This window comes from Sceloporus undulatus, chromosome 8, assembly GCF_019175285.1.
Source record: "Sceloporus undulatus isolate JIND9_A2432 ecotype Alabama chromosome 8, SceUnd_v1.1, whole genome shotgun sequence".
NCBI lineage: Eukaryota > Metazoa > Chordata > Lepidosauria > Squamata > Phrynosomatidae > Sceloporus > Sceloporus undulatus.
This window is the reverse complement of record NC_056529.1, coordinates 24,295,222-24,303,320: the sequence shown is the minus strand read 5'-3', so window position 1 is coordinate 24,303,320 and position 8,099 is coordinate 24,295,222.

Genomic DNA, 8,099 nt, shown 5'->3' with positions numbered 1-8,099 from the left:
GAGGTAAACAGAGCAGGTTGGAAAAGACCATTGCAAGCCTGTCTCCAGCCGTAAAGCTCGCCATCCTCGGCTCAGGCTACAAATCATGCCAAACCCTTTAATTTCTATCGATTTTACATTTCTAAACCAACATCCCTGGGGCTCAGTGCGAGGGAAGAAACGTTAAGATACAAAATACATCAACCGTTGAAGGACTTGCCCGGCTTGGATTGTGCTGACACCGATCTATTTCTCTTGGCTGGAGAAGGAAGGAAGAGCCAAATTGAAATGGCCACATAAAATATGCATTGTAGAGAATGACAAAAAAATATATGACATCTTTAATGCGCGGTCTTTGAGAAGGTGGCCTGGAAGATGTTGGGAAATTAAGGAGCTGGTTTCTTAACTTTCGGGAGCTAATAAGGTCATCAAAGCTAAGCTTTGGAGGAACTTGAATTAGACACATAGAATTGGAAGCAGTCTCATGGAGCATCGGATCTCAGTGCTGCATCTCCAGCCTCTTTTTGAAGATGTCCAGAGATAAAGACCCCACCGTTCCAAGCTTTGGTCCTCCATTTGTTTTGAACTTCAGGTCCCAGAAGCCCCAGCCCACTTGGACAACAGTCAGGAATGATAGGAACTGAAGTCCAAATCATCTGGAGGAACGAAGGTTGGGGACCACTGCTCCAGGTTCTTCATCCATTGTCAATTTATACTGTCAAGAGGTTCCTTCTAATGTTCAATTGAAATCTGCTCTCCTCTAAGTTAAAACCATGAGATGTGGTCCAACCCTTTGGGACAGCAATAAACAAACTTGTCCCTTACTCTCTATGATAGCCCTTGAGATATTTCAAGAGGGCCATCATCATGTCATCCCTCGGCCTTCTCTTCACTAGGATGAACGTCCATCTCCTTCAACCTTTCCTCATACGTTTTGTTCTCCATACCTCTCATCCGCCTTGTTACCCTTCTCCGAACCTGCTCCAACTTGTTTGTATCCTTCCTAAGACGAAATGCCCACAACTGAACACAGGACTCCGGATGGAGTTCTTTGTGAGCTTCATGTATAGCAGGGTTGAAGAAACTTTGGCACTCCAGATGTTTTGAGTAACAACTCCCACAATCCTTACTATTGGCTACGGCACAAGTTGTAGGCCAGAACATCTTGGGAATCAATGATCCCTCAACCAAGATGTAGTGACCTGGACCCTGTTGGTTAGCCCCAAGTAGAGTAGACCCATTGAATCAACTGTTGGATTGTAAGTCAACATGTAGGCAAGTCCCATTGGGTTTACACTGCTCTGGACTTAGAATAAGAAGAGGCAGTAGAAGTCCAACCAGTCTCTGAACAGAAACTCAGCTATTCATAATACTCCAAATTGCATGATGCAGTTTTTATATATATATTTAAAAAGCACAAATAGGAATGTCAATCTATACAAAATATCTAAAAAGAGCTTTTGTACTGCTGTTACGGATTGGTAAACTAGAGTTACAGATTAATACTTGCTCTCTCTCTATATATATATATATCAGTTTCAAACTGATGCAGGATGAGAAGGAAATCCCATGATACCGGATGAGAGGCAGGATGAAAGGCCCACCTTAATAAATAATTTTTGTTTAACGGAAAACATGACAGCGACCGTGACAGACGTTGCTGCTTTTCATTCCTCACTCTCCTTGCCTAAGAGAGGCATTTTTGACTTTGGAAATGATCCTTTTCGTATGCGTTTCTCTGGATGCCGGCCTCCCCCCGTTTGCCCTCTCTTCCCTCGGAGGCTTTTGTCTCCGTCTTCTTGGAAAACACAACATGTCTTCAGGATCAGGAGCCAAGCAGATGTCAAAGACTAACATGACAGAAATCCCTCGGCAAATATTGGCAAACTCATCGCGTATTGATGTTCCAGCTCAACGCACGATGAAAAATATCATCTGTCAACTCCTAACGGCGGAGTTGGAAATAAAAGAAAGCAATCCAAATATGTTTGTTCTGAGGGTTCATTCTGGAGATCTCGCTCTGCCATTGACATTGTTTTGAGATGAGAAAGGGAGCAATTAACTTCCTGTGGCCTCAATCCGATGGTTGCTCTAAAGGGGAGTAATGCCAATGGATCCACGTGTGAACTTCCCCCTCCACAAGTGACCGAAAGGCTCTACATTCATCCCTCCATATTTGCGGCTTTGATATCTGCAGATTGGATTATTCATGGATTTGATTAATATGTTCTCTCTAGAAATATCTAGGTCCTCCAGTGCAACTCTATGGTCAACTTTAACTTGCACTGAAAGAGCTAGAGATTCCTAGAGAGAATGCTCTACTAGGCCTTTGTAGCTCCTCCAGCACAACTCTATGGTCAATGTCTGTCAGACGTTGACCACAGAGTTGCGCCGGAGGACCTAGAGACTCCTAGAGAGGTGTCCTCTCAGGTAAAAACATGAGTTTTTGTGTGGTTTTTCCATATTCACAGGGGTTTTGTGCCCCTAACCCTAGCCAATATGGAGGGACAAGTGTACTTTGTTTGAGATGCAACAACAGACTTTCGATCCAAATATATTCAAGGCTGCACCAGATAAACCACAATCCGCCATTCATCCAGGAAGACGGTAGCTTTGAGTAAGCCAGCACAGCATAGTGTTAGACTAGGGGTGCATCTACACCAGCGGTTCCCAAACTTTGGTCCTCTAGATGTTTTGGACTTCAGCTCCCAGAATTCCTGACTGCTGCCCAAGTTGAAGTCCAAAACACCTAGAGGGCTAAATTTTGGGAATCACTGATCCACATTGCATAAATAACGCAGATTGACACCACTGTATGTGCTGCAGCTCCATCCTAGGCAATGAAGGGCCCTGCTCCCCAATGGAAGGTTGCAGATTTTGGGGACCCAGTGCCATCACTCATGGAGTGACAAGACAAGGAAAAACTGCACTGCTCCCAGAGGTCATTAAATAGGAGACACTGACTAATTAGGCACCTAGGGTCTTGAAACAGCTGCCTATAAATCTCCCAGCCGTCCCTTGGTCCTTGTTGCTTTTAACCCGCTTTTCTTGGCGACTAGCAGTCCTTTCCAGTGTTGGTGCTTCTGACCTTGGAGTGGCTATGACTTATGACTCTGGCTGCCATCTGCACTGCAGAAATAATGCTGGTTGATACCATTTCAACTGTCATGGAACCCTAGGATTCGTAGTTTGTTGCAGTAACAGAGCACTCTCTGACAAAGAATGCAAAACATCTCACAAAACTACAAATTCCAGGATGCCATAGCACTGAGCCATGGCAATTAAAGCAGTGTCAAAGTGTCTTAATTCTGCAGTGTATTTGCAGCCTCCGTTTTACCTCTTGCTGGCTTTGTTTGGACTACGGACTTTCTGAATGACCTCTAGACCAGCGGATGACCACTCTCTCATCTCGCCCTTCATCCCGATGGATACTCTGTGCCTGATATGAACTGAATTAACTGCTCTTATATCCTGACCACCCGATTCCTGGGACACTTGCTGACCGGAGCACAGGACATTATTTTGACCCGTGTCACAACTCCTTCTCCAATCTGCCCAACCATTCATGGGCTCCTCCTGAGCTTTCTTCCACCTTCTGCCCACAAGAAAAGCTGGTTTAATGTCTTCTGGGAGCACCAACCTGGCCAAGCTCATCAAGCTAAGAATGCTCTCCAATGAACACTTCATAATTTATTGTCCCTTTCCCCTGGTTTCAAATTTATAGCCATTTATGCGCCGCTGCGATGCGATGCGGAGGGGGCCAAGAAGGCAGATGGGGAGAGACTTTGCCTCTTTCTACAAAGAGACTCAATTATGGGAATGTGTTTCAACAATATAATACGCGCGCACTGGGAGATGTTAAGTGCATCTAAAATGCGGCGCTGGAAATCTTTGCCAAAGACAATGAAACAATCTGATTTCCTTCAAACGGGGAGAAAGAAAGAAGAGGAACGAATCCGACGGAGGGAGGGAGGGAGGGAGGACAAATCCACCGATTTACTGTCTGTTGGGCATCAAGGTCTAGGTTTTAAGAAAATCCCAAAATTTAACATCCATCAAGGGCCTGCCAATGTCGGAGCCGCTTTCAGAAACCTCCCTGGGGAAGGAGGCATAAATCCGAGCGTTATCTGCGTAAAAGGGATATTGAATTACATGGCACAATAGGGACATAAATACATAACTACTTTGCAGAATATGGCTTTGGAGAGAGAGAGAGGTAGCCCTGGAGCGCATATGCGCACAGTGACACAACATTGCCCTGAGAGCATCACCTCCATTTTCCCAGGAATCAAAGGGCAAGGATGGAGCATGCTAAAGACTCATTACATTGCATTACGGACCATAGTGATGGCGAGGAAACGGGAAGGGCTTTGTCCGAGGAGGATTAGGATGACATGCGCTAATTGTCCATGATGGTAACCTTCATGGCCTGTGAGGCCGAATTTCTTTGCTTATGTCTCCCAGAAGCCTCCAAAGCTATATCTGATGCTAAATGTTGGCCTTCGCTGGCGTTGAACTGGTATGACCTTGGCATCTCAATGGGTTTCTTGCAGGAAGAAACTTGTACCAACCATTTTATAAAGCACTTTCCTAATCCATTAGATGTGCAATGGATCCTTGGCATCTGCTGGCGTTTGGTTCTAGAACTCCTCATAGATACCCAAATCCATGGATACTCAAGTCCCATTGCATAACAACGGCATGGTAAAATGGTGCACCTTATGGCAAAATTAAGGTCAGAATATTTTTTGGGGTGGGCAATATTTTCAAGCCATGGATGGTTATGGAGGGCTGACTTTAAATATAAACATTATTAGCTAGTTTGTTTGTTTGTTGTGTGCCTTGGTTGTTTCCGACTTATGGCAACTCCAAGGCGAACCTATCATGGGGTTTTCTTGGCAAGTTTCTTCAGATGGGGTTTGCCATTGGCTTCCCCTGAGGCTGAGAGAGTGTGACTTGCCTAAGGTCACCCAGAGGGTTGTGCGGGGACTTGAACCCTGTTCTCCAGAGTCATAGTCCAATGCTCAAACCACTACTGCACACTGGCTCTTGCTCTCCATACCAATAACACTTGCCGTCTGCTGGACACATGCTTGTGACCAATGACCCTTGGGGTCTCTTCCAACTCTAGGAGTCTATGATTATCATGTTTAATTTGGGAGATGCAAACCCTGATCCTCCAGGTGTTTTTGGACTTCAGCTCCCAGAAGCCTCAACCGTCTTGGCTAAAGGTCTGGGATTCTGGGAGCTGAGGTCCAAAACATCTGGAGAATGGTTTTGGGGACCATTGAAGAACTCAAAATGTTTGTTCCAAGCATCTATATGGATAAACCACAAAGAAAAGCCAAAGATGATATTCCTTTGGGGTGATTTGCTCATCTGCATTTCACACTCAGGAGGAGGCATCGCTCTTGTTATTAATGGAGATTATGAAAAAGGGGGGAAAGGAAGCAATGCTACTATGAAGCCGACTGAGATAGTCAACCATTCATGGCCGATTTTCGGTGTCATTAAAAGCGGCAGATTGAAAAATGGCAGGCAGGTCTTGCCCATTGCGCACACGGTCCACAGGATGGTGCAAAGGCCCATTAAAATCAATGGGGACGGTGCCAAGTCTTGCCTGTCCAACTTTTTAGCTCTCGAAATGAGGCTGTTCATTTTTATTTGATTTCCGTGCCAGTTAAAAAGGAAAGATAAAAAGGTTTATAGGGCAGTTACTCACTACTGAGTTTGCAAGGCAAGGCAAGGCAAGGTAACGTCTCATTCTTTTGGACTGCAACTCCCAGAACTCCCTGGACAGCTCCTTCCTGTGATCAGGCCACATAAATTGGCAGCTAAAGTAACTTCTCCAAGGTCTGAGAGGGAGGGAGGCTGCATCATTGTCTAGTAATGCTCAAAAGTAGCTGTCCCCCCCCCATCCCATATTGCCTATGGAAATTAGGAAAGAGCGGATCCCAGCTGTGCGCCACATACTTCTGGATTATGCCACTTCAGAGCAGGGCCATAAATTCTCAGTCACTTCATGTTGGCAAACGCAAGGGCAAATGATTAAAGCCATCTTCTCCCCGCTGTGGCAGAAAATGGATATTCCTCCACAGTTTCCTCCCGCATTTGGGCTTCTCAAAGTGATGCACAGGAATTAGTATTATTGTTTGGCAGAGAGAAAAATTTCTATGCAAAAATAAAATTTGCAACTGTGGATGAACAACCAGAGAGGGAAGGAAGGAAGGAATGGAAAGAGGGAATGAGAGAATAAAGAAACGATGAAGGGAGGGAGGACTGGAGGGAGGACTGGAGGGAGGGAAGCAAAGTTAGGAAGGAAGGAAGGAATTACAGAAAGGAGGGAGGAAGAATGAAGGAATGACTAGAGGAGGGAGAGTGGGAGATAGGGAATGAAAGAATGACTGGATAGAGGGAGGGAAGGAAGGAATGACTGAAGGAGGGTGACAGGGAATGAAGGAATCACAGAAGGCAGAAAGGGAAGCATGAAAGAATGACTGGAGAGAGGAAGGAAGGAAGGAACTAAGGGAGAGAAGGTGGGAATGAAGGAATGATTGAAGGAAGGAAGGAAGGAAGGAATCATAGAAAGGAGGGAAAGGAGGAAGGAAGGAAGGAAGGAAGGAAGGAAGGAAGGAAGGAAGGAAGGACTGGAGGGAGGAAAGAAAGTGGTTATGAAGGAAAGAGGGAATGAAGTAGTAATGGGAAGGAGAGAATGAAGGAATGACAGAAGGGAGGATGAGAAGAATGAAGAAATGACTAGAGGAAGGGAAAGAGGGCTCTCTGCTAGACTGACTCCATTTCCCTCATTAGGGAAAATGATCCCTTCCAGCAGGTAAATTAGTACAGAATTATTATTATCTATTTAATTTTATATTTTTGGAAAAGGGAGAAGTCATCCTTTTAATGAGGAGCCGGGAATTGGGAGAATGGCACAAGGAGCCCAGTAATCATTTGTGAATGAGATTAAACAAAAAAGAGGGAGGAGGCAGCCCTCCTTTGAAGTCATGCTTTTACACTTAGAGTACTTGAAAGTGATCACATTAGGATCCATCAAAGGCAGAAATGGGAAGAACACGGCATTGAAAAGAGGGAAGGAGGGAAGGAGGGATGCTCTCTCCACACACTTCAAATGCGCACTTGGGATTGCACCTTTTAATAATTCACACCTTCCTTGTGCGCCAATCTCACAGCAGATGCATTGGACCCTCCGACGGGCGCCAAGAAAGTAATGGACCAAAAAAGTCCAAATTACTTTCCCCCAAAAAAGCTTGGAAAAACACTAGCGCACTCTTTCGATGGGCGTTCGTTGCATTGTCTCTTTTTGGCTAGAAGGTCTATAGCTCCGTTCTCTTTGGAAAGAGAGAAAAGGGTTCTTATATTCAGGTGTGCGTGGATAATGCATGGCCAAGTTTCTTTGAGGGGGATTTTGGTTTTGGAAATGCTTGACAATTCCCAAAACCAGATGGCCGGGGGATCCTGGGATTTGCATTCCGAAAACGGAACAGCCAAAAAGACCATCCATCATCAGTCGTAAACTATGATGAAGGAGCTTCGTTGTTGTAGACAATGTCTGAAGATATGTCACCGCTACAAAAAGGTCCATCTGACTTTTTACTTTAAGGGAATTCCATAATAGCTTCCATAATTCCTGACTCTTGGCCAACTTGGCTGGGGATTCTGGGAGTTGAAGTCCCCAACCAATGGAAACCCAAAGGCTGGGAATCACAGATCTAATGGCATTAATGCGTCTGGGTTCACCAAGAGCTTTTAGGCCATTATCTTCTGAGAAATCATTCCTCTGCTTCCAACCATCCAAGTGGACCTCTTGGTCTGAATCTGTGTAAGCCACATCTCCAACATGTATATATGCACTTGTCCTTCCATATTTGCTATTAGGGGCACAGGACCCCCACCCTGAATATGGAAAACCACAAATAATGAAAACGCCATGTTTTTAACCTGAGAGGACACCTCTCTAGGAATCTCTAGGTCTTCCAGGGCAACTCTCTGGTCCACATCTGTGACCATAGAGTTGCACTGGAGGAGCTACAAATGCCTATGGAGTGCATCCTCTCTAGGAATCTCTAGGTCCTCCAGGGCAACTCTGTGGTCAATGTCCG